The 27,400-nt window shown below is 40.4% G+C and overlaps 1 protein-coding gene and 1 long non-coding RNA gene across 3 annotated transcripts in view; one reads left to right on the top strand and one right to left on the bottom strand.

Moving 5' to 3' along the window:
- Positions 1-1,053: 1,053 nt before the first annotated feature.
- LOC142047403 (uncharacterized) lies at positions 1,054-16,231 on the bottom strand. Of its 2 annotated transcripts, none has more exons than XR_012656657.1 (5): positions 16,142-16,231; positions 15,976-16,023; positions 5,341-5,485; positions 3,311-3,412; positions 1,054-1,142 (listed from the first exon to the last, which is right to left on the bottom strand). It is a non-coding gene; the product is annotated as an uncharacterized LOC142047403 (long non-coding RNA). The 2 variants fall into 2 exon arrangements; XR_012656656.1 differs by lacking the exon at positions 1,054-1,142 and adding an exon at positions 1,838-1,926.
- Positions 16,232-18,622: 2,391 nt separating this feature from the next.
- Positions 18,623-27,400, top strand: part of TTLL1 (TTL family tubulin polyglutamylase complex subunit L1) — a 39,109-nt gene continuing 30,331 nt past the window's right edge. The window contains exon 1 of the mRNA XM_032762472.2: positions 18,623-18,955. The gene's annotated coding sequence lies outside the window, so the exon portion shown is untranslated. The remainder of the gene's footprint in view (positions 18,956-27,400) is intronic.

The following is a 27,400-nucleotide window of genomic DNA, read 5'->3' as shown; positions in this document are numbered from 1 at the left end:
TGCTTGTCTTTATTCATTTCAGTAAAATTTCCTTAATAGCACCTGTGCTCTGATTGCAAAGAAGGAGGAAACAAAAACTTGCTAAACTAGATTGGTTTTAGTATACATTGCACTCACAAAACAGTTGTGGCTTCCAAAAGACTAGGATATATTTGAAAAGAAATGCCCAGGAGTTGATTCTTAACCCCTCTACATGATTTACTTTGGGGACCTTGGCACAGCAGGGTAAAATCCTGGCTATACTGAACTCAATTAGAATCTGCCCACAGACCTCCTATAGAACCCAAGATTTCACTCCAAGATCATAGGCTGTGGCCTATATAAAACTTTTAATTCCTCTCCCTGTCCCAGCAGGCAATCCTTGCAGACCCACTGGGTAAAGGCTATCCAAGGCATGCCTGGATCTAGGATAAAGAGGCAGGGTTTCAGATAACTTAGCTGCTTACCCTCAGCCTAGCTCATCTTTCTTATTTCTAATGAAATGTCATTCTACATGCTAGTTTTAGCTGACAAATTATGAGACCTTAGGACATTTTGTACTGTCTTAATAATATGACTGTCTTCCACTATACAAAAGTATATACTCTTCCACGTTTTGAAACGTAAAACAGATGACTCTGGAAAAATTTCAAGCAACAATTTTCATTTTAATTAAAAATCTTTACGATTTTAATCTTTGCTATAAGTTTTACAATGAAAATGTTAAAGGATGACCAGCATTCCTTCTGCCTTCCCTAAACCAACATTTTTTTTAAAAAGAAAACTTTATGTAATAGGTAATTTATGTTGCATAAAAAGGAGACAGAAACAGACTCTTTAATCACTTCAACTTACATATTTCAAAACTAGCAGTTCAGGCAGTTATCCAGCAACAACCCCATCTTACTTAAAAAAGTATGAAACAGCAGTGACCCAGCACTAGCCTAGGTTTTAAATACAATAGGGATTTCATTAACAACACTTTAAAAAACAAACTAAATGCCACCTCCTGGGTGTTAAGTACAATGGCCATGTCCAGCAATGACCTCCTATTTCAACTCTTAGTTCTGCAATCCATAACTGACAGTCCACCAAAATAAGACGACAAACAGGGCTGCCGGCATCAACCTCTGGCACATGGACTTAAGAGGAAGCCTAGAAATCTGTTGAGGAGAGAGAAAAATAGACGCTTAATTAAAAGAAATCACAAGGAGTAGCATAGATAAGATACGCTTACTGTTCTGTGTGCAGGTTAATATTAAGGTGAGACAATGGACAATCTGCTGGAGCAAGGGACTGAGAAGTGGGACTCATGGATTTTAGTTTTGACTATCAGATGTATATGTAATTTGTAAGGTATTTGAGGACTCTTCAGGATACAAGATTAGACAAATATAACACACAGTTAATCTAGAATAGGAATCATTGCACCCTTTTACACTGAAAAGTCCCTTATTTATATAAACTAATAAATCCAGATGCTGATGTGACAGATTCTGGACAGGCACAAGGATCTGCCCACATGAATCCAGCTGTAAAATCAGGACTTAGTGCTCTAAAGGCACTTGGATGGAGATATAATACACACACACACACACTTTTCTATATCAAAAGGGAATTTTCAAAGACTGAGCAAAGAACACAGGCTAAACAAATAGGCCCAATCCAACAGTCACATTACATGCTTAACTTGCTGATGCCTCAGTGAGTTAGGCATGCAAAGGAGACAGGACCCAAAGTCAAACTCAACTGTCTGCTTTTTTCTATTCACTTTCCCAAAACAGAAAGTTGTGAGGGAAAAAAAAAATTAACAAAACAAAGCTTACCCAGCTTCCATAGGCAACAACTCTCTTAGGCCAACCATTGTTCAAAAGACTTCTGAAACTTTTTATAATACTTTTCCAAACATGCATATGGAGTATTTTTAAAACATTCACAGCCATCCTGCTAACACACAACAAGAGAGTGGGATAAGAGAGTTATCCTGCTAATTTGAGATTCAATTTACAAGCGACAGAGAGGGGGGGAACAAAGAAAGATTTGTTTTAAAACAAATCTAACTATCACATCATTCTTTGAAAAAATTAGGAAGAACTGTGAACAGAACATAGAATTAAAAGCTGTTTTGTTTTTTTTCCCTCATACTGACCAGACTTTTATTATCTAATACCCTCTGCAAAGTAAACATGAGGTTCTGCCCATAATATGCAAAGGGGTGGGGATGGGTTTCCCTCAATGTTCTGCCCTGGAAAGTCCCTAGCACAAATAGTAAATCTGATAACCTGGGAACGGGTTACAGATTTTGTTGTACTTCATAGCTTCTTCCATCTGCTTACTTATTTTCCTTCACCATAGGATCCTACTATCTCAGTCTTAATGTATTTATGCCCCCAGGTAAGGAATTATTTCTATCTCCATTTTATAGATGAGAGAGAACGGGATTTGCTTAAGATCGCACGAGGAAATATGCAATGGCATGAAGGAGGGAATCCAACACACTACCTCAATCGCATGACCAGCCTTCCTCCCTAATACGTAAAGCTGAGCAATCTAACCTTGACCTCCAGTACATCTGGTCCCAGGGCAGCAACACAGGGCTGGATTGTGCTGTTCTCTTAATTGGCTGATCAAGGTAGCTTCTTGGTCAAGTAAGACCTACTTGGATCTTGATTCCAGGTTTGGTGTGAAGTGCAGCCCCCTACTCTGTGGGCATTCCACGGGTGAGTAAACAGATGGGAGGGAACAGAGTCCAGTGCCCCACTCCCCACTGAGTAGCTGCCCAGGCATGAAGGGGCAAGTGTGCTACATGCCTTCAAGGGTTGCAGTCAGTTACTTCCCTGCCATGGAGCAAGAGGGGGAAAGAGGCAGAATTGTGTCTGAGGGGTGCCTGAGGCATAAGCTCCTTGGAGTGGTGCAGCTTAGACTTCTTCCTGCTCAAGGATGTGTCAAAAGACACTCTAGCCAGTGTGGTACTCAATTTCAAATACTAGTTTAAAAATACTTGTTTTAATCTTGTGAATTCAGGCAGACTCAGTTAAGGGAAACCAAACTTGCATTAGGCACCATTATACTCTTTATTCCCCTCCCTCAGCCCCTCCAGGAATACACCAGAAGCAGAACAATCTAAGACAACTTCCTTTTTTAGATATTCTATGTACATTAATACTAGTAAATAAGATATACATTTTTTATCTGATGCAACAGAAAAGTGACTCATTACAGTGCACTGACTTTATCAAGTACTGCATATGACAAGTCTATTTAGCTAACGAAAATCTAAATACTAATAAAAAGTATCTGAACACTGAAAATATCCAATAACATGTTTTACCCCTGTGCAAGATGAAACAGCATGTCCTCTAACTTCCTAGTGTATGTGCTGTTAAATTCATCCCCAATGACTGCCAGTTGGTGGCCAACTTGGGTGGCAGAGCTGTAAGAAGTATTCAGCACGTTTGTCAAAGAGGGGAAAAAAAAGATTATAAAATTATGATTGTTCATAAAGCACTCTGAAGATGTTAAACATTACATATAAGTGCTGATTATCAAACCTTTATAACTATTTCACTAACAAAGCATACAAGTAGGGCACTTAAATATTTAGTATCAAGATTTTTTTTTTTTTTTAAATGGATACCTAGAACTGGGTCTTAAATCCATAGTTGGGTGCCTACATAAATGGCCTGATTTTCTGAGCTATATATTCAGCACTTTTGAGAATCAGGCCACTTATTTAGGTAGAACTATCAGAGGTGATTGAAAAAGACTTTTTGTCCTGTGGGAAATTGCGATATTTCAACATTTCCTGAATAGGGATGAAAAGTTGGAAGAGTGAAACTTTTTCTGGAACAAAAAGTTCAGAAAATTTTAATCTGGACATGCCAAAATTTTAGTCATTGAACAACTTTTACCATGGAAAAATTCTGATGTCCATGAAGCCCCATTTTCTGTCAGGAGAAATTTTCATTTGAAATCTTTCAGCCAGCCCCATTAAATATGGAGATGAGTGCCTACAAGTAGGCTCCTATTTTTAAAAAACCTTGCTCTAAATGCATACATCTGATCAATCCTGTCTTTGGATACACAGTCAATCACAGATACGTATCTTGTTAATCCATGTTTATAAAGCATCTTGTGGACCTTTTATGTAAGGAGTAAGTAATGTAAGTGCAAAGCATGATGGTTTGGGATTTGGAGTAGGAATTTCAAAGGTGCCTAAAAATTACTTAGGAGCCCAAGTCCAATTAAAAATCTATGGAACTTGTTGTCCTAAGTCATTTAGCCATTTCTGAAAATCCCACCCTTTGTCATTTAAAAGGCTGCCTCTTTTACCAGTCATGATAGTTGAGGGGACTGATGGTCTTGCTGTCACCTTCCAGAGAGACAACTGCTGAGGCTGTAGCAGACCTCTTTGTGGGCAGTGGGCTCAAATTAATTTCCCTTGGCGATCTATCAGAATTCAGTAAGCTTCAAAACAAGATATAATACAGGCACTTATTTTGAGCAGCATTTTGATGAGTGTTGTCTGAACAACAAAATGTCAGTAATAGAAATTCTATCTGTGGACAGTTCTGCCAATCCTAGTTTTCTGAAGAGTGCAGTCTAGCAAACAAATTATGCTACCCTTACGTGCCAACAGCATCTGTGAAAATACTGCACATCCATGAACAGATATTAAAAAGACAATTTGACACGAAATATGTAAAATGATTTTACATCCCTCTGCTAAAGATATACATTCATTAGCTGGGGTATGTAAATATCTACTGGTTATTTAATCATTTATGAAGAGTCTTGCACTGGAAGAATTATGGAAAAAGTCTCAGGAAAACCTGGATTGAGGTTTCAAAGGCAAAAAGAAGATTAAATCAATGGCAGGAATGCAGGTAGATTGAGACTGAACACTTATCAACGGTAAACCATTGCTTTTTGGAGATGAGAGAATGTTTTATTTTAATAAACCGTACAGAAATGTTCATAAGCATGGAAGACAGCTTAAGACCTCCTGAAACAAAGTATATTTCAGAAGGCCTTAATAAAAACCAAGTCTCTATCCCCAAGCAGCTCCCCACTAGAGGTGGCTAGGGAAATCTGTAAAATATGGCTTCCTCAGCTGCTTGTTATAACAGCTGGGCTTCTAATGAATAGCCACATCTGTGAGTTTGTGCAGCATAGAAAGGTGAAATCTTTTCATGCAGGACAGTTTTGTGTGATGAATATTAAGTGCAGCAGGTTACAACAACCATATTTATTCTGTTTTTCATGAGTTTTCAGGGTAATCATTTGGCTTAGTAAATATTTCTAGTCAGAGGGGGATTTTGTATGTGCATCTAGGAGTGGAAAATTAGTACAATATGATACCTGATATTAAACGCCATTTGCTCGGTGGTGTCTGCAACAGTTAAGAGTCTATTCTGGCTTTCCTCATTTGGTACTGCTACCCCATTCTGGTCGTGAGAGAGAAAAAAATGCCTGGGGATTCTTCTTGGTTGAGACATACTTTATTCTGAAAAAAGGAAAGGAAAGTAAAGAAAATCCTTAACATGCTGTTCAAATGTGTTGTAATGTGCAATATTTTCATTTTAGTTACAAATACTGTTTTAAATATCTAGCTATTCTTCTTTCAGACGTGAGCATTTCTACATGGCAAGGCAGAGACGAAGGTAACCATTGGTTTATTTAAGCCATCTAAAAATTGTCAATGTATGTTCAGTAGCAAACATTTGAAAAGAGCAATTTCTCCTACTGCTTTTTGATTTCAGCTCATTGCAACAGAATATTCTAGAAATAGGAATATAATTAAAAGAGAGGTGAAACTACTACTAAGTCATACCTACATCAAGATGCTTTCCTATAATGTTTGCAGTGCTACTACAGGGAGCTGCCTAGACATGTAAATCACTTCAATTGACTAAGGTCCCAATTTAGAAAGGCACGTAAACACACACCTAACTTTAATGGGACTATATACATGCTTAAAGTTAAGCACCTCCCTGAACTGGGCCTTAAGACTCCAATCCTGCAATCCAAGCTACAAAGAACTCCTTGCAGAATCAGAGTTTAGAGTCTCAGTACTGCAAAGATTAAAGCGTAAGAGTGACTTTGTGCACATGAGCAGTCAGACTGATCTCCGGGGGCTTGTCTACACTGCAATTAAACACCAGCAGCTGGCCTGTGTCAGCTGACTCGGGCACATGGGCCTCAGGCTAGGGGGCTGTTTAATTGCAATGTAGATGGTCAGACTTGGGCTATAACTCTGGGCTCCGGGATCCTCCCACCTCACGTGATCACTAAGCCCGACTGTCCACACCTCAGTTAAACAGCCCCGCAGCCTGTCAGCCCATGCGGGCCAGCCACGAGTCGTTTTTAAATTGTAGTGTAAACATATCCCCTAGAACTATTTGTATGCACAGTTACTAGTCTGCTTAAATCTTTGCAGGATTAGGGTGTGCGGTAGTACTTGGTCCTGCTCTCATTAAAGTAAATGGCAAAATCCCATGGATTTCAGAAGAGACAGGAGCAAGCGCTTAGTACTTCTCAGTAGCTTTACCCAGATTACGAAACACATTGACATCTATTAATCAGCAATCAAGACACCTACAGTAGAATATAATGCTTCTACTGTAGTGTTCATTAGTGGGGTTTTTTACTTGGATTCCATTACAAAGTAAGATTATAAAGCCGTGCAATATGACAAGTTAAGTAAGTGTGCAAACACTTGAGCAACCACCTCACTCCCTTAGGTCATTGCTTGGTAGCTACAGTGGCTCTCTTTTTCGTCTTTGGGGCTCTTGACTACTGAATGTATTGGCTGTCTTTAGGGCATAATTCATTTTTGGATGGCATATTTTTGGACTACCTGGTTTTTTGCCCCCTCCCTTACCTTTTAATCCCTAACTACATCATCTTGTATTAGTCTGCAGACCAACCAAAGGACTTAGTTCTCAGTGACAACAGGTTTCCCCCAGGCCAGATTCCTTTATCCTTTTAGGCACTCTATATCTGTGGTCCAAATAGAGTGACCAGATGTCCCGATTTTACAGGGACAGTCATGATTTTGGGGGATTTTTCTTATACAGGCACCTATTATCCCCCATCTCCGTCCTGATTTTTTTACACTTGCTATCTGGTCACCTTGGGGCCAAATAACTAAGAGACTACTCAGTTACGGAACTAAATGAGGCAAAGATATCGGTCATGTTGCTGATCATGTAAACTTGTTGTTGAATTTACATAATGCTAATAAAATGATGTGAAAATTTATTTGAGTTGCTTATACGCAATTGCATTTCAGACTGTACGCTCTTTGGGACATGGCCTATGCCCTTCCTCTATTTGGAAAATGTCTTGTTAATGGGTACTACTACAATATAAAATATTTAACAATTATTACACACACATTCTTGCATAAATAAATGGTCATAAATACAACTGGAAGCTGCCAATGAAAAGCTGATAATATAGTATTTGGCTCTACAAAACTAAAGAATCTTCCTGTTAATAAAACCTGACATGATTACTATCTTTTATATAAAATAAGGAATTTCATGGCTCAATTTATGCGTGGCAACAACTGAAGTACAGTTACAGCAATTATTTGTGCTAAATAATTAAATTTTATTTGCATCATTTACATCGTACTTGCCAAACTATTCATATTCCAATTTTGGGATTTTTTTTTTTTAAATGTATCCAAATTTCCAAGAGGCAGCATGGCTTGGCAGTAAGAGGTAGACTCTGGCAGTCAGCAGTCGAGTTTTATTCCAGACTCTGCTACTGAGTTGCATTATAGTGGACAAATCACTTAAGGCTAGATTCTGCCACCCTTATTAATGAAGAGCAGTATCTTATTCCTTTATTTCAATGGGCCTACTCATGGAGTAAGGTATTACTCAATGAAAATAAGTGATTAAAATCTGGCCCTATTTTACAGAATAGCTAAGTTTCCTAACCAGCCATCTTTTACAAAATAACTAAAAGTAGTTTTAAGTGATACACACCTCTACCTCGATATAACGCTGTCCTCGGGAGCCAAAAAATCTTACCATGTTACAGGTGAAACCACGTTATATCGAACTTGCTTTGATCCACCAGAGCACGCAGCTCCCCCTCCCCCTGGAGCACTGCTTTACCACGTTATATCCGAATTAGTGTTATATCGGGTCGCATTATATCGGGGTAGAGGTGTATCAGTTTGTAAAATCACCCTGCCAGTTACCTTTAATGTTTCTACCCCCTGTTTCTGTATGAGTAGTCTGCGGAGAAAGTCAGCTCTGACTGACGATACAGGGAAATAGTGAAATTGATTAACAATCCAAAAAGTGCTGTCAAATAGTTTCTCTCAAGTGTGGTGCTTCTTACAATACTAAGAGATAAAAATCACACTTCCATTTGGAAAATTTAAGATGACTGTCTTTTTAATGCTTTTAAAGCACTTCGAGATTCTCTGACAAAGGTGCTGTGGAGATGTAAAGGATTATTATATGGAGTGAAATATAAAAGGTATTAAATGCTGATATTAAAACTGCATGTCACTATTTTTATAGTAACTGTCCGTGGACTGAACAATAGCACATTGAGGAAACTTCTCTAAAAAAGGTTTTGGGGTTTTTTTTTTGTTTTTGTTTTTTTTTCCATACCTAAAATAGAAAGAGGTTGGTTTCAGATTCACAGAGCCACACGGTGGAAATGTCTATATATGTAGGAGATGAAAACTGAGTTCTGAAAATGACCTATAATAAGACAATGCACCACAGAAATCAGACATGTAAACAAACCATACAATACCATGGCAAAAGCCTAAAGCACAACATATGCTACCTCACACCTGTTATGATAATACCTTCCTCCCACAGGCTAAAACAGAAACTGTCATATTTATATATATATATATATATATATATATATATATATATATGGTCATGCTGCTCAGAATTCAGCTGCAGCCTGGTATGCTGTTTCTGCCAACCAACTTGTTGAATGTTAGAGCAAGAAAGATCTAACGAAGGGGGTATTTATAATAGTATTCCATGAAGTTGGGAATGCCCTGTCAGAGGCAGCCTTACAATGACTACTGACATGCTGAAGACATTCAAGACAAATGGATTATTTAGTGTCAAAGCAGAAGCTTAACAGAATGTTTTTGAAGATGTCGGGCCAAATCAGGCTCTATATTGATGTAAAAATTGGATGCAAAATGGCATATATAATGCTGCAAAAGCAGCATTAATCTGGCCTGTTTTCTTTCCCAACTATAGCCCAACAGAGAGCTGGGCAAGGGAGCATCTCCCTTTGCTAGAGCAATCCTGAAGCTGCTCTGGAGAGCCTGCAGTGTGAATTTGGACTCTGGAGAGCCCAGCGAATGACATAACTATGATGCTCCACTTGTCCCACCATTTTTCCAGATATACATGTGGAAGAGGTAGACTGAATTTGACTTGTAGAATGTAGGTAGGTTGTGAATACCTTAACACTTATATAGCACTTTAAATACTATCTAACCTTTTCAACTCTGCTGTGAGAGTGATGTAGAAGCCCCATATGGTCAATAACATGGTCAAACTAGCATACATGCCAAACAGGTCATTCTCCTGTGCATGGTCCTGATTCAGCAAAGCATATGCTTAACTTTAATGGGACTATCGACTTCAATGGGATTAATCGTGTTTAAAGTTAAACATGTGCTTTGCTGAATCAGGGCTTAAATCTAAATTTAAAAAAAATTCTTAATACCTAAATATAGGAAAGGTATAATGGCTCCGAATGAACATAATCATGGTTGGATGATATAGGACCTTTAGCAGAGTATCTGAACGGTTTTCTAAATTTTACTGGAGCACAACTTCGATTAAAATATTCTGTCTACTATTGTTATAGGTAACATCTAAGATTGTTAGTAGAAATAGGAGGGGAAATCTTTCCTTTGTAGATTTGACAGCACTGTGTGTTTAGTCAGTTCTCTCTATTTGTGGTATTTCTACTCAGCAAAAGGGGACAGAAAAACACTTTTTTAAAATAGGAAAATGTGGTGGCGGCAGGAGGAGTTGGGGACAAATATAGGACCTGAAATTAATTTTAACTCTTCTTCAATTTGACTACATTATTTGGTTGACAGTATCCTTTAAGAAGGCAGTCATCCATATCTTTCAATCCAAACAGTTTAAAGAATGTATTTAATAGAGCCATGTCTTGGTAATATGAAGTGAAACTAAAGATATGCTATAATGAGTGTGCATTCGTTTTAGAGACAGTTATATGGGGAGGAAACATACATGCCCTGAAAATACTAAACTAGGACTCACTGATCTAGTTCCATTCTTGGGGGAACAAGCCTGCAGTTTTTACTCACTTCAGTAGTTAAATTCTTTTCCAAGTGCCTACCCATGTAAATAAGGACTGCAAGATGGGACCTCTTACTCCTTTACATTCAGGTATCAAGGCATATCTCAAACTGTTTCAGATTCTACCAGCTGCCTGTGCAAACTGAAATTTAAATGGAAAACAAATAAAGGCATGGTTGTTTGCATACATGTCTCTACTATATATCCTACTATTCCAAAACATGATGTCATGCTCACCTTTGCAAACACAAATCCTATTCATTTTACAAGGACAACTTTCTTTTTTGTCGAATGGCAAAGGATTAAGTTCTAATTAGCATAAGAGATAAAGTAGTACATTAGTATCTCTCTATAGGACAGTATTCTTAAAATCCCAAATTATTACATTTTAGGAAGCTCTATTCCTGATTAAAACTCAGGGGTAAATGACCAGTGTTAATTTTTTCTGGTTAGGCTTCAGGATTAATTCTCAATTCCTTAACAGGTCAGATGCAGCAATCTGCTCATCCTTTGCTTCCCACCATTTTCTCTGTCACCTTAACTTCATTGACCTTGGCCACAGTTTAAATGCAAACAGTTCTTAACACAGCCTCAAACTGTTCTTTAAGGCACAGTTTTCTAGGACTAGAATATATGCATTGTATTTACTTTATTCATTTCATTTCCATTACATTAAATTAGTGATATAAAAAATCACCCCTGAAACATTTTGTACAACTAAGTTTGTTATAAATACCTATACCTCAGAATTTATGAATCAAATGGTTGATTACATTGAAAAACCCACTCCTAAAGTAACACTGATAACCTGCATACTGGAAGAAAAATCCCATGCAGGTGACTTTAAATGGCTGATGCTTTTTAAACTACAGGTCTTAAATACATTGACAGTATCTGCTGAAAGCATGCAAGAGGCCTTAGGAAGAAATCCTGGCCCTACTGCTGTCAATGGCAAAGCTCCCACTGGCTTTAATTGTGCCAGGATTTCATTTATCTGATTTTGCACTTAGATATTACAGTTATGGCCACTCTATAAATAGAGTACTTTGCCAAATGTCTCACAAATAATCATTTTCCCTCTGAATGCCTGTTGATAGGCTATTCCTGCACTGACAAGACTGCCATTTTTTTTATTTTTTGGTTGTAAAATTATTTAGGAACAAAGATGGATTTGTTAGTCTTCCTTTTAGAAAAAAAAATTAAATTCCTATGGTTTCTTAGATGAACTGAGTTTATTGGAGTGATCTGTAAAGGAAACCCACACATAATCAATAGGTACATGAAAAAGGTATTAATATCTCCCAAAGAGATACTGAATTTCCTTCATTTTGTGACAATTCCATGTATTACAGAAATATCACTGATCTTTTCATATTTTCCTCCCCCCCTCAAAAGGAAAGAATCTTTAGATTAATTAAGATTACATTAAAAACCACTACCCTCAAAAATTGTCTTAAATATAGGCATGAAAACATCTATATTTTGGTAATATGTGGGTAGACCACAAAGCAGCGGAAAATTAATTTTTCTTCTTTAGAATTCCTTCTAAAACATATGTAGTTTTTGTTTTTAATTTTGTGCTAATAACAGTACAAAAACTACACTGGCAAAAAATAAATGTGCCTCGTAGATGGATATTTATGAATGTTATGTTGCATTTTTACTATAGTTATTATATAATAGAATTGGGCTTCTTATAAAATCTGCCATCTGTGTTGTGTTTTGTTTTGTTTTGTTTAATCAGTTTGAGATATTATCCTGGACTACTTGAGGACCTGACCCTGCAGTCATATGTTAAGTGCCCACAATGAGTCCATTTGCTGGACACTAGCATCAGAATCCACTTTTAGTAACTGGGCTGAAGAATTCAGACCTTCAACATTTTAAGAGTGAGCCCGATACCAGTGAACATGCTGATCTTGATCCAGCAAAGCATCTAAACATGTGCTTAACTTTAAGCAAATGAGTAGCCCCATTAACTATAAAAATAGGAATAATCCCACTTAAGTCAAAGCGGTTAGCTGTTTTGTTGAATTGCAGCTGAAGTGCTGAGCAACTTGTAGGGTCAAGCCCTTGACCACCTTATTCTATAGGACTCAATGGGATTCTCCCTTCCTGCTGTTAGATTTAGATGATGAGAAAATTGTTTACAAATAGATTTTAAAACTGAGATTCTCATTTAATTTGTTCACCATTTTATGCTGTCTGTTTACTTTTTACACATTAGTTCAGAACTATTTTCATTGTCTTAGTTTCACTTTATAGGTCTTATGTACTACACAATGCTATTGTATTGATGTTAAACATCTGAATAAAAAACTATTATTAAATTGTATGAAAACATTCCTATTTATATCAGTTCTTGGAAATCCCTTATGCTATATTGTGATGGTGGTGGTATCTTTCACATTAAAGTTTGTTTTTAAAACACAGGCATAAATTCCAAGGCCAGAAAGGATCATTGTGACCATCTACTCTGCCCTCCTGTGTAACATAAGCCATAGAACTTCCTCAAAATAATTCCTAGAGCAGATCATTTAGGGGAAAAAAAAATCATGATTTCAAAACTGTTAATGATGAAGAATCTACCACAACCTTTGGTAAGTTGTTGCAATGGTTTATTATCTCTCACTGTCAAATGTACACCGTATTTCCAGTCTGAATTTGCCTAGCTTCAGCTTCCATCCATTGGATCATATCATGCCTTTCTCTGCTAGACTGAATATTTGTTCCCCATGTAGATTAATCAAATCACCCCTTAACCTTCTCTCTGTTAAACTAAACAAACAGAGTTCTTTGAGTTTATCACGATCACATTAAAAAGAACAGATTTTGTTGTTGTTGTTAACTGTCAGGGAACTCTCTTATACATTTTTTCCAGTCAAAGCATTGTAAAGCATCTCTTTAATAGTATTCAAATCAGTATCGTTTGTAGCATCTCAAGAGACATGGTTCTTAAACCAAAGACGCAGAGATTGCTTACGTAACTGCAGCCTGAATTTCCAAACAGGAAGAGAAGAAGTCAGGACTTTCATAGAAGTATCCACTTGTTTTAAAACACAATATTCACTGCTGTTCATCTTATCTAGTGTTAGAATTCCTCATATTAACTGTGTTTGTTGCCAAGTCCATCTTTATACATAGTAAACTTCTGTCACTTAACTTATCCAAACAAGGCTCAAGTGAGCAAAATGTCAGCACATGTTTAAACTCCTTTCCTTAATCCTTTGTAACTTTGAATAATTTTAACACCTCCCCCCCCCCCCAATTGAAGTACTGGAGATTGCAAATGCAATAGAAACTTTTTTTTTTTCAGTGTGTATTTTGCTACATACATCTTTAAAAATAGATTTAAAGACTTCAGTGTTTACTTTGGGTAAATATACAGAGCCTGATATTTCAGCCTTTATTCATGGAAGGGTTGGATTTTAATCTGATTGTCTGTAGATCCATTTCTGCCACCCTTATTCACCTTAGGTCTGATCCTGCATCACTGAAACAAATATAAAAGTTTTACCACTGACTTCACTGGGAGCAGGATCAAGCCCATTATGCAGTACCCTATTCTACAAGCAGTTCCACTGTCCAGTGGAGTAAACTAGTATGTAATGTGAGTAGGGTTTGCAGGACTGAAACCATAATTATTCCTTTTCTGTCACCTTTTGATACTCTTATGTCACTGACATTATCTGTACTAAAAATCATTGAGGACAGTTCTGGGGAAACTGTCCACTGCAGCTTGGTCAGTTTATCTTCTTACATTTTTGCTTTTTGTCAGATCATGTTTATATCTAAGTTGGCTTTTCAATATAAACAGGGACAAAGCACCTTCAACTAACAGGCTGAGAAATTTTTTATTTTTTGTTATGCGGAGTCCAAAAGAATTTTTTTTTTTTTTTTTTTTTTTGGAGAACACAAACTTTTAATGCAAGTTTACCCACAGCACTGTTGTAAGTATGGCAGTGTGTGAAGGGAATGGAGCTGAGGAACATTTTTGTCTTGTTTTTCTAAAAGGAAAGAGGGTTTCTGATAAGACCTAAAATATTACAGTTCAGCTTGAGGCTAATGGTCACATCTCAATTTAAACCCCTGTGTATCTGGTTTATAATAGGACTGCTATCAGTCTTCACCGCATTTGTGTAATGGCACTTTCTGATATGGTCTAAACTTTATCTGAACTCTTCACTGTGACTTTAGTAAGTCACCATCTGGATTAAGTCAAAAGATTGTTTTAGTTGTATTCATAACGGGGACTGAGAGTTCATAAAATTGTATGGATTTATTAATTCTAGCACTAGCTCAAGAATCTTGCCATTGCTAACTTCAGCACTCAGGAAATGTAAATATTTCTACAAATTGGGGAGGAAGGCAGGGAAAAAGCTATTGAATAATGTTTTTAAATTTCCAGGGACAAACTCTATCACCTACAAATTTAGTTATAAACTTTAGTCTTCCTTCAAAGGCCCTTTTAATTTTATTTCCTGGTTTGTGGAGAGGTAAAGAACAAATTCTCAACTAATTTGTTTAGAATACAACAGTAGCTGAGTACAAAAATACTATTCCCTACCAAAGAAACCTTTCTTTTCCCCCCTCACAAAATACACAGTACAATTCCCTTTTAAAACCCTGCTGTAAATGTAAACAATCCAAGAAAATCATCAACCCCCACCACCTTCCATACAGCACTATCAGATCTAGGCCTCCACCCCATACACGATCAGTCTTAAAAACAAACATTTATTCCCTAAAAGGGTTCCATACCTTTTTTAATTTTGAAAATTAGTAGATCCACTCAAGTTACTACTAATGAGAGTTATTCACTCTACTTTTTTTTTTACCCTACAGAGATTTATTTTCCGTATGCTGAAGACCTGATTCTGCACCCATTATAGTCAATTGCAAAATACTGCTTGATTTAAATAAATGCAGGACTGGATTCTCACTTAGTGCAAGAGGAAATGTTTTTGAAATGTACATGATCCTTAGAGGCAGAGAAACACTATAGATATGTTGACCCATATGTATTTCCTCCTTTAAAAATCAAAGCTCTAAAAGCTTTTTAGTTGTTACGGCAGGTGATATACTTCTACTGTTGTTGCCCTCAATGTTTTAAAAAAGACTTCGACTTGTGGTTTCTAGTGTCTCTAAAATACGAATGAGTTCGGTTGTTTTTTTAACAAGCCCTACTCAGGTTTGACCAAAACGAAAGCTTATTACCGTATTAAAAAAATTACATAGTCCCTTTCTCACTGAACCGAAAAAATCGCCTCCTGAAATGCTACAGCGAGCACGATACACCTCGAACAAACAAACAAGACGCAGGGGAAGAGAAGCAGCAAGACCTCTGAGAAAGTAATGGGAAGAGGACTGATGTAGCCGCGAGCGAGCACGTCTCTCAACACGCAGTCACAAGTTGCAGTGCCTACTTCCCTTCCCTGTCTCAGCTCCTGGACGCAGACGCTTGGCCCGGGCAATAAATAGGGGATAACCCCCCTCAGGTCAGGCACCCTCTCGCGCCGTGTGTAGCAGCGCCCATGCAAGCCCCTCTCCTGGGACCGTGCACCCCCCAGCCACCTCCCTGCACCCGATCCACCCCCGGCCGCCTTGGAGACGAAATCCTCAGCATCCAATGCTACAAGTGTGCCGCTGCCCCTACCTTAGCTGGGCTCTGCCGTTTCTGGCCGGCGTGGAAGCGACCGCTGCCCTGCAGACACAGAGAAAGATACACAAGCCTTAGTGCCCCGCGAGCCCCCTTTCCCGGGCTCGTCCAGGGCAGGGGCTGGCCCTAGCCCGCGGGCAGCGAGCGGGGCACTTGTACTCACCGCAGCGTCACTTGCAGAACGGCCCCTATTGTCCCCGCTGCGCCGGGAGCCCACTCGCCGCGGCTCCCGCCCAGCCTGCGCCGTGCCCTGCCCTGCTCCCGGCGCTCCAACCACCTCTTCCCGGCCCGCCCCTGGCTAGAAGAGCAGAGCCGCCTGCCCTGCCCCGGCATGTGCCTTGTGTGCATCTGCCCATGCTCGGGCTGCCGAGCCAGCGCTGGGGTGTGTGCGTGCCAAGCGGTACGAACCCTCCCCCCACCCCCTTGCAGGAGAGCGCTGTGCCCTTTGCACCGAGCGTGGCTGAGCCTGCCCCAAATGTTCCCATAGCGACACGGAGGAGGGGTGGGAAGCGGTGCGGAGCCGCGAGGAGTTGAGCAGCTTGTGGGGAGGAAGCGTGTGGAGGGATGAGGAACCGAGAGGACAGGATGACGAACAGGAGCGATACCTGAGCAGAGTGGGCCTGGATGGGTGGTGGGACGAGGGGAGCAGGGATGGAGGGGGCGGAGCTTTTCTAATAGAAGTTCCTATTTTAAGTAAATGTCAACAAAAATAGGGCTTTGCAGCCTGGTTTCTCCAACTGGCTAGTCATTAAGGCCCTGAGCCAGCAAAACACTTAATCACGTGCTTAATTTTAAGCATGCGAGTAGTCCAGCTGACTGTAAACGAGCAAGTAGTGTGGCAGAAGTTAAGCATGTGCTTGAGTGCTTTGCTGGGTTGTGGCCCAAGGGTTTGATACTTGCAGCTGTCAATCCTCCATTTTTGCTAAACTCAAAAGTAGTTGAGGGAGCTCAGCATTTCACAGGATTCCACAGTATTGCTCCTGAAAGATTAGGGATAGTGAGAGATGGGTTTTAGGCCAAAGACTTTTTAACCTGTTTAGCCTGGCTAGCTCAGTTAGTAGACCTTCAGATTTTTAATCTGAGGGTCCAGAGTTCAAGTCCTTGGTCAGATGAAGAAGGAACCATTCCCCTCAAAATGAAAGAAGGCATTTAACCTGTTTTGTTACCCCAAAAACAGGCTTTAGGGTGCCACTATAATAACCTCCCTATCACCCCCTTAATGTAAGGTCTGGATCTCTAGGGTAGCTAAGAAAAAACTTCAAGAAGTCCGGTGGCACCTTAAAAACTAACAGATTTATTTGGGCATAAGCTTTCATGGGTAAAAAAACTCACTTCTTCAGATGCAAAAGTTGGGGGACACAGATACAGCTTTTTGACAAGTAATTGACACAGGCAGTATTCTTTCCAAAACAAAGTATCTTTTTATTAATGTAACTAACAATCCCTAATAAAATACATCTAAATTCATAAATAAAACACAAATCCCTTATTGCAAGGTAAAGAGCATACAAACTGCAATGGCATACAGTCCAAGTGATTCTAAGTTGTCACATCCTGTTACAGATGGCCAGTCTGCCACAGATCACTGACAGCAGTTCTTAAATTGTAGGTTGTTTTACATATATAAATTATAGTTAACACACTCATACATCACACACATATACATATTCATACTAAACTATAATTACTCTGGCAGGTTTACTCTGTCCTGCTTGCTTTCTGGTGCTGCTGCTGTTGTTATAGCTACCTTTTTCAATCAGCTTTCTTCAGGTCTCTTGCCAGTTCAACTGCTCTCAACTACTTGGCTGCTCTCTGAATTCTTTGTCCGCTCCTCACTCAACCATCCTAACCATCTACTTCTTATACTGTCCTCTCAGCTGTCAGATCCTTACTGCACATGCTCATTATCTTACCAGAGCTTTTCTGCACATGCTCCCCGCCAAATATTCTTATCAGTAGGGCCCCACCAAATTCACAGCAATGAAAAACACATCATGGACTGTGAAATCTGGTCTCCCCCTGTTAAATCTGGTCTTGTGTGTGCTTTTACCCTATATTATACTATACAAATTTCATGGAGGAGACCAATGTTTCTCAAATTGAGGGTCCTGACCCAAAAGGGAGTTGCGGGGGGGACGGGGGATCATGGTGTTATCACTTTCACTTCTGTGCTGGGTGGCAAGATAGTGATGGCTGTTGATTGAGGGCCCAGCTCTACAAACAGCAACAAGGGAGGCAATGCCATACTATGATATTATTGCACAGACCCAGAAGTCCAGTCCTCTGCCTTCTTTAACAGGACCAAGTACTGATTTTGCCCTAGATCCCTAAATGGCCCCCTCAAGAACTGAACTCCTAATTGTGGGTTTAGTAGGCCAATACACAAACCACTGAGTTATCCCTCTCCCCTACCATGCTACCCTTACTTCTGTGCTGCTACATGCAGTGACTTTGCCTTCAGAGCTGGGCTCCCAGCCAGCAGATGCTGCTCTCCAGCTGCCCAGCTCTGAAGGCAGCAGCCCTGCCATCAGCAGCAGCCCAGAAGTAAGAGTAACAGTACCACAACTCCCCACCTCCCTACAATAACCTTGCTACCCGTTCCTCACAACTCCTTTTGGGGTCAGGACCTGTATAATTACACCTGAAATTTCAGATTTAAATATCTGAAATCATGAAACTGATGTTTTTTAACATCCTATGACAGTGAAATTGACCAAAATGGACTATGTATTTGGTAGGGCCCTACTTATCAGTTTGAATACATGCCAACATTGCCTCATTCTTGGATACATGCCAAAATTGCAAACAGTCTGCACATGCTCATTGCCGTTGTTTACCTCAGAGCTATGATTTGCTGACCTTATCATCTGACCTGCAGCTTCTAATGGTGGAATGACTTTTGCTTAATCAGAATAAAAGCTAGGGGCACAAAATGGAGTCTGAGGAATTTCACTGGTGTCAAGAGAAACCAACTGAGGTACATTTTAGTGTGTTTCTGACTGGCCTTTAGGAGGGATAAATGTGGCCATAACATCGGGCGATGTTGATTACTTTCACAACTTTATTTTGAACAGCTTAGAGAGTATGGAAGGATGGGTCTCAGAGAGGATAAGAAAGTCATATTGTCAAGATCAAAGTCTGAAAAGACTTTCCTAAGGTTTTTATGGTGTTAGTGGGAAAGAGAAGATTTTGGAAATAGAGCAGAAATAAATCAATAAGGCTTAGTGCTAGACTGAGGCTGTGTTAGAATAAGAAATCAAGGAATACATGAGAAGGGAATATCAAAGTAACATGAGAATACCTATTTTAACATTTCTTTGGTGATGATCCTCATGGTGGGAAAAAAGTCTTGGAATGTGTTGCGGTAATAAAGATTACCATTATTCATAAATTATGTGTTTGTATATAAATACTCAGATACAAAGGCCTTATTTTTGCTATAAAATTTTATATTAGAATTTGACTTTAGCAAGTTTAACACTCATGCTGACTGCAAGTTTGCAGTCAGCCTAAACAAGGACAGGTCATATTCAACATTGTGTTAGCTAGTCACGACAGGGCTGGCTTTAGGGCTCCAAATAAGCCTTCTCCCACATAGCCGGAGTGCAAATGGATTGGTGGGTTTCATTTCTCATTGTGGTCCTACGGGTGGAAAGGGGGTTGGAGTAGTTATTTTCTTCATGTGTAACAGGCCCACCTGCGAGGGGTATTAGTTTCCTTCTTTATGGCAGTTGCATTGCCAGAAATGAGAGCCTGGAAGAGACAATCCTCTTCCATGTGGTCCACTGGAGAGGGAAAGTTTGTTGGTAAGTTTCTTGCCCCTCCAAGTTAAGCAGGAAGGAGAAGATGAACTCAGGCATGCAGGGGCCCAAACACAAGGCCACAATTAATCCTTTCTATTGTGTATATGGTAAAAAAGTTAAAATGTTTCTCCTACTTGAAGGAGGGTGTAAGAAAGATGGCGTCTACTTGCTATACTCCAGCTATCAACTCCTGAACACCTCCCCACATCTTTCTCAGAGGTTAGTGGGAGTGACCAGTTTCACTTGAGAAAAAACATTAAAAAGGCAAAACAAAACTACTGCTCCATGCTTTATTGTCCTGTCAAATAGGGAGACTGGATCAATTCGTGCTTGCAAAAGGACTTTGCCCTTTATTTATTGTATGATATCATCTCTATGGCACAAGAAGGTAAACAACATGAAAAAAGGAAACAGTAGCATAGATACAGAATTCTAAATGAAGCAAGACTGTCCATGGATTACACAAGTCATTTTTTAAATGTAAAAAAAAATAAGAAATATAAAATAGATGGTTCCTTTCCCACTCCTAGTGAGTGACCCCAAGGATCTTTTGCAGGATAGAAGTCTTCCCATTGCTTTCAAGAATTTAAGGGGCTTTGGATAAGGCCTTAACTTCTCTGAAACTCAGCTGTACAATGAGTATAATACTTACCTTCAATCTTACTTGGTTGTGTTATGAGACTGATATATATAATGTTTACAAAGTACAGTCCTCAGATTAAAAGTGTTATGAAAGTGCAAAGTACTTTATAAGTATTTTAAAAGGAGATTTAATCTTAAAACTATAATTTGTTAAAAACTTATCTGAGCTTTTTCTATAGGCAGACTCCTCTTAATCTTCTGAGAATTTAAACCTTATTTTGATTGTGTTTTGCACTGCATAAGGCCTCATTCCAGCAGACTTTTACACATGATTAACTTTAAATATATAAGTAGTCCCATTCAAGTCAATAAGACTACTTGTGCTTAAAGCTACACACATGTATTAGTGATTGCAGAATTGCATCGATGCCACTATAGAACTTTTTTATAATTATAAGCATCCTGGTAAAGCTATGTTTGGCCTTAATTACACAATATTCTGAACTATAATTCAAAAAATTAAAGTACATAATATAAAAAGTTGAATAAATGCATTGGTAAATTGCAGCTATGATGTATACCAGTGGTTCTCAACTTATTTATCATTGCAGGCCGCATATGTGGCTCACAATATGTTACCTGGGCTGCAGGAGCCAGGTGACAGGGCAGTGGCAGCCCAGACCTCGATTCTGGACCCTGGATTCCCACTGTACAGCTGCCCTGAACCCCGCACTGTGTGGGGCTGGGAGGCAGCCCCAGAGCTTGCAGGGCCAGGTGACAGCACTGGAGGTTGTGGGGCTGGGCAGCAGCTACAAACCCTGGACTCTGCGGGCTGGGCTGGCATCCTTGACTGGACCCCAACCCTGCCGTGCTGGGCAGCGGGGCAGCCTGGACCCCACTGCACTGGGTGGCTGGAACCCAGACCCTGCCACATGGGCTGGCCTTAGCACACAGCTGAGCTGGGCCACAGCTGTGTGCTAATTGGACCACATGCAGCCCATGATCTACAGATTGAGAATCACTGGTGTATATTGACAAATTAATTTTAAATTTTCAGGAAAACTGCAAAATGACAGATTTGGACTGTCGTAAAAGGGTCTAATGTTGTGGATGAAGGACTATAGGATTGGTCTCAAGGTTTATTTTTGGCATGAAAATAGAAAGTCTTTTTGTCCTGACTGAATTCTCTTATGTCCCCATAAGCTTGATGGATGCCGCTGTCCAAGTACTTGATACTGACACACCAGGTCCATTTATTTTTTCTCACTTGTGTCAGTTGTCACCGTAGATATTTTTTCATGGTTAGAAGAGGTCCTCTCCTTGACTGTTGTCATTCCTTGCTAGAGCTACTGTTGCCATAGGCCGTGGGTGACACCCCCCCTTCTTCAGAGATGCTAGTCCGCTGGCCTTTCCTCTTCCACCTGAGGCCCCACCCCCACCCACTGGCGCCCCGAGCACTCCCTCCCCAGCAAGTGGTCAGAGGACCCAAAGCCCAACCATCCTGGCTGGCCCCCGTAGCAATGGGCTGAGCCACCAGCCCGCACAACGCTGGCTGGGCCAAGCTGCTGGCCCCAGTGCTGCCCTGGGCCACCAACGGGCCTGAGCTCCAGGCTGCGATTGGAACTGAGTGAGCCCCTGCTGGCTTCAGAGTAGAGAGGGAGGGAGGGGAGGGCCTTGGGGCAGGACACGGGTGGAGCCACAGCCTGGGTCAGGGAAGACTTAGCCTTCCCTGGCCTTTGATATTCACTGCCCATTACTGTTGTATCCTGTCATTTCCACTGCATATGACACAAGCAAGAAAATATAGGGCTTTGTAGACTTTGGTCCCATAGATTCTAAAAAATTGTGGAGTATTATTAGTCTCTTCCAAGAATTCATATAATTGTAATCCATTATTGCTTCATAGTTATGTCCCTGGAACTGACCTTATCACCTGAAAACAAAGCATAAGTATTATATTCAGATTGATTTATGGATTTAGGAACTGTTATCTATCTAGTTGTTTCATTCCAGCATACTGCAAAAGTTAACCTTATTTCAGCTATGGTCAGGTTATTCTATTTTTAAATGTGATCAGCTGTCTAAATCCATTACTATTAATCATTAATTTCCCCCTTTATTTCCACTATAATTCTTCAGGCCTTTACAGTCTGTTTTGAAATATGTACTTAGTTTTCTATTAACCTTATCACTGGAGGTCAGATTCCTTACCTTCCTCTGACATTCTGCAAGGAGTTCCACTATATTGTGTCTAATCTTAAAATAGCTGTTGCTTGCCATATGCTGGCACTGATGCCACTAATCTATTAGCTGCATGACTCACCCATCTACTGGCATCTTTCTTTCAAGGTCCCCATAGCACAGCTGACTATTCATGTCAGCAAGTGTGTGTTATTCTTTATATTATGCTTGAGTGTCCCAATTGCTAACCATAGGACCAATCCTGCTTCCACCAAAATCAATAAGAGTTTTGCCATCACATTCATCTGGAGCAGACTTTGGCCCCTAACCTCTCACTTTAGAGCAACTAAGCTTTTTCTTATTTCCAGAGCAATTTGCAGAAAAACAAAGAGGTAAGTAAGAAGGAAAGAGACTGAAGAGTTTTCACAAGAAATGGCAACAGGGGCAAAATTCTGTGCTGACTTATGTAAATTAGTAAATGTTTCTAAGATGGTCAAACAGTGGATGTAAGTAGCAAAATATTCTACATTATAATACAAAGCAGTATCTAATGTATATATTATAGGAGGCACATGTAGTGACACCTATAATAAAGTTTGTCTGATTCTTTCCAGTATAAAACCATGTTTTCCATTGCATTAAATTTGCTGAACTTTGACCACGTGGGCTGAAATTTTCCATGCAGGGTGTCTGCCTCAAGCTGAATTTATTTATTTGTTTAATATTTCAATAAAAATGCTTCAGCCATTTCTAAGAACAACATTAAGGGAAACATGCATAATTTTGCTCATGTTCAAAACTTTCTTAAGCTGTTTTATTTTTAGAAGATCTAGTGTCTTCATGCCTTGGAGCCAGGACTTGAAATTTGGCTGGGTTGCCTTGGTGTCAGGGATGTAATTTTTGCTGTTCATATGAAAATACACCCACATTTGTCCAAATCATGAGCCCCTAAAAATCTCAGTTTGCACATGATTAGTAGAAGTTTCTTTGAGTTTGGCAGCTAAAATCTCTGAAGATTCTGTCTGTACTGAACATTTTCCAACCCAGGTCTGCTGGTGCTCAGTGGGACTTTTTCTGCCATTGATCCTCCTAGCCACAAGGGACAGGTGTGGTTCCAGGCACAGGAACTGAGAATAGGACCTTGTTTCCTGTGCTTTCAATGCTCCACTCCTTTCTGGTGCCTAAGCAATGAGGAGGAGGGGATGACCAGCCAGACTTAAATGCACAGAGGACTAGAAGCTGGGTGTGGGGAAGCCAGGGAGTGGGGTGAGAATGTGAATCTGAGGGGACTGGAGAGTGTCTATATGAGGTCTCTGAATGCGACAAGGACAAGGTGGAGAGGCTGAGGCACAAATGTTTGAAACCACTAGACACTGCCCTCAGTATCTGGATTAGAACGGAGGATTCCTGAGTCTCACCATTCCTCTGTTGTAATATCTGTGAAATACGCTGGCAAAATGTCCCATCTTTCTCTAATGCTAGCCCACACCAAAAATGATAACCTGCTCTCTGTTAGCTCAAGAGGCAGAGGTCTATGCAGTGGATCTGAAGGTTCTAGTCTTGTTGATGACCCATGTGAGTGTCCATATAGTTCCACATGATGGAATTTCATTATTTTCTTTTTTTTTAAATCCTAGGAAATTACATTAAAAAGACTACATTAAAGTTGCAAAGTTGCCATTAAAGTTGCAAAGTTAAATACTCAAAAGTTAGGAAATGCCACAATTAAGGTTGCCTGTGCAACCTTAATTTGGCCTCATGCGTGTATACACTGTGATTAAGGCTAAGATTATGTCACAGCCAGAGACTTCTGTAACATTTTCCGCTTCATCCCTGCGGAAATGGGGCTGGAGCTGTCAGCTGGTGGGAACCCTGGAGCTCCAAGCTCCTTCAGGTGCCAAAGGTCCCCACAGCTCCCAGCAACAGCAGGGGGGCCCGCAGCTCTGAGTCGTCACGTGCGGCAGGGGCCCCTGCACTTCTCAACAACCCCAGGTGGCTGGGGGATCCAGAGCTACAAGCCACCGCAGGCGGCAGGAGGACTCTGGAGCTCCCAGCCACTGTGGGGGGACCCTGGAGCTCTGAGCCACTGTGGGTGGCAGAGGGACTCCGGAGCTCTCAGCCGCTGCAGGCAGCGGGGGAACCCCAGGACTCTCAACTGCCAGCCCTGGAACTCTGAGCTGCGACAGGTGGCAGGGCACTCCGAAGCTCCAAGCCCACCCGCTGTGGGCACCAGAGGGTGCAGCTGAAGTAGATGCTGGACCACTTCCTCCTCTACCACAGCAGGGTTCCAGCTCTCATCCCCCATCAGCCCATTTTGTCACAGTTATTTTTAGTAAAAGTCAGGGACAGGTCACGATTGCCTGATTTTTGAAGGTTAATAATATTTAGATAATATAGGTTATAGGCTCGCCAATTACTCTGATCAGAAGATAATAAGATTCTTGTCTCAGGATCAGGCTGCACAGACTTTACAGGGACCCTTAGGATGTATGACAAGGAAACTCATGCTGAGAACAAAATGCAGTCTTAAAGCCTTTTATTGAGATAAATGGAATAGTAATGGAATTGTAATCAAATAATTAATCAATTACAACCACAATAATATTGTTCTAGCAATACATGTGGTATTACATAGTATAAATGTTTTTCAATTAATATACTCACACCCTTCCTTGATTACCTGGTGATAAAAGACAAAAGATCAGTCTTGCCTCTGACATGTCAAGAGTTTGATGTTCCAAGTTCCTGAAGTTTTGAGTGAGAGGTGAAGAACTTAACACTCCAGTAATAATTTTAGTATTAATGGAAAACAGAAATCAGATAAATCAATATCTTTAGAAGAAAATAGAAAACAATTTCCACAAAACTTTTGGGACTTAAACTTGATTAAAAAGTACTCCCTTAATATTTTTTATTTGCCCCTTCCAACTTGCCTTTCTTTTTATTGTTTAGTTTGTTTAGTTGAAACAAACTAACAATGGTGAGGGAAAAAGAAAAGGGGGGGAAGGGACATTCCTCTCTGTGTTGTGATTCAAGGAGTTTGAATCACGGTGATCTCCTAGTGTACTCAGGGCGGGAAAGATCTGTGGGGAAGGGAAATGGTTTATTCCCCTTTGTTGTGAGACTCAAGGAATTTGGGTCTTGGGGTCCCCAGGGAAGGTTTTGGGGGGACCAGAGTGCCCCAAAACACTATACTTTTGGGTGGTGGCAGCTATCAGATCTAAGCTGGTAATTAAGCTTAGAGGAATTCATGTTGGTACCCCATTTTTTTTGGACTCTAAGGTTCAGAGTGGGGCTAGAATACCATCACAGCAATACATCACACTTACTCTTTAGGATGGCACGTTTGTACATATTAATGACATATTCATAATTATTAGTGACCATTAGCTCATCCTCACCTCTGTTATTTCTGTCCTAACTGGTTGTTTCCATGTTCTTTGTAGTGTATCTGTTAATTCTGAAAAAGGCCATGAACTTGGGTAACCTTACCTACTAATGTGCTTTAATATGCCCATTTATCTCTGTTAAAGATTCCAAACATACATACTGCATGCTCCAGCTCATCATCACATATCTCGAATACCTGTATGCTAACTTGCCCTAGCTCAACGTATAGGATGTGGCCTGTAGGTTCCTTGCGTTACAGCTAAAATACTCGAATAGAAACAGCCAAAATACTCTAATTATAACAACAAATAATAAACCTATAATATAACAAGTGGTTACATTCATAAGATATATAGGCAAGCAAGCAGACTAGCGCTATAGGCTACATCACAGGCTTCCCTGAATTTTTGTTTATTGCCCATGACCTGTCCCTGACTTTTACTAAAAATAACCATGACAATATCTTAATGGTAATTGTGATATAGTCTTTAATTACATTATTATATACTGCTTTTTACCATGGGGGGAGGAAGGGCTGTATAAATTGGAGGAGGGGGGAGTAGTGTGTTTGTGAATAGTGATTTCTATACTGCAAAGAGTGTCTAGGGGCCTGGAGGAGATCTCTACAGTGCCAAGGTGTCTGTAAGGGGTCTCTGTAATACAGTGACTGGCTTTTTAATTTTACAAGCAAACACTTTCATTCTTTTTCACATGCTGCCCCTTACCTTGGAAAGAGTTCTCCCATTTTCCTCTTTCAAATCCCTCCTTAAAACTCTTCTTTGCTCTGATGCCTGTAAAAATGTGACAAGGTTAGGCAGCTGGTGTGCTGAAATTGCTGCCTATCATGCTGGCAGACAGTGTCTTCTTGTGCTCTTCCATTTGCCTGTCTGTCTCCACCTGTTGTCATGATTTATGCTTATGTAAGCTCTTTGGGGCAAGGATTGTCTTTTTGTTCTGTTTTTATGGAGCTTAGCACAATGGGGTACTTGTCCATGATTGTGGCTTGTAAGTGTGTGCTTCCATAATAAGTAATAAATAGGGTGGGAGGGTGGCTATGAGGAATGTACAGGTCTGGGGTCTCCACAGTGCAGAGGGTGTCAGTGGTGCAGAAGGGTGGCTGTACAGTGCTGGGATGTCAGAGATCTCTGTGGTTCAGTGGGTGGCCTAGAGTTCAGGGGTCTTTGGGGTCTCTATGGTTCAGGGGTGGCTATGCAGGTCCAGGGGTCTCGAGGGTAGCTGTTGGGGGGAAGGAGTCGTCTCAGTGGTTTGGGGGTGGCTGTTCAGGTGTGAGGGTCTCAGTCGTTCAGGGATCATTGTGGGGGGCACCAATCTCTGGGGTCTCAGTAATTTGGGAGTGGGCATAAGGGTCTCTGGTTGGGGGTGGCTACGGGGAGGGCCAAGGGGGTGTCTGGGGGTCTCAGTAATTTGGCAGTGGGTGTGCAGGTATGGGGGTCTCTGGTTGGGGG

The sequence above is a fragment of the Chelonoidis abingdonii genome, chromosome 1 (assembly GCF_003597395.2).
Source record: "Chelonoidis abingdonii isolate Lonesome George chromosome 1, CheloAbing_2.0, whole genome shotgun sequence".
In the NCBI taxonomy this organism is placed as follows: domain Eukaryota; kingdom Metazoa; phylum Chordata; order Testudines; family Testudinidae; genus Chelonoidis; species Chelonoidis abingdonii.
The sequence above is the reverse complement of the archived record's forward strand: the minus strand, read 5'-3'. Positions and strand labels throughout refer to the sequence as shown.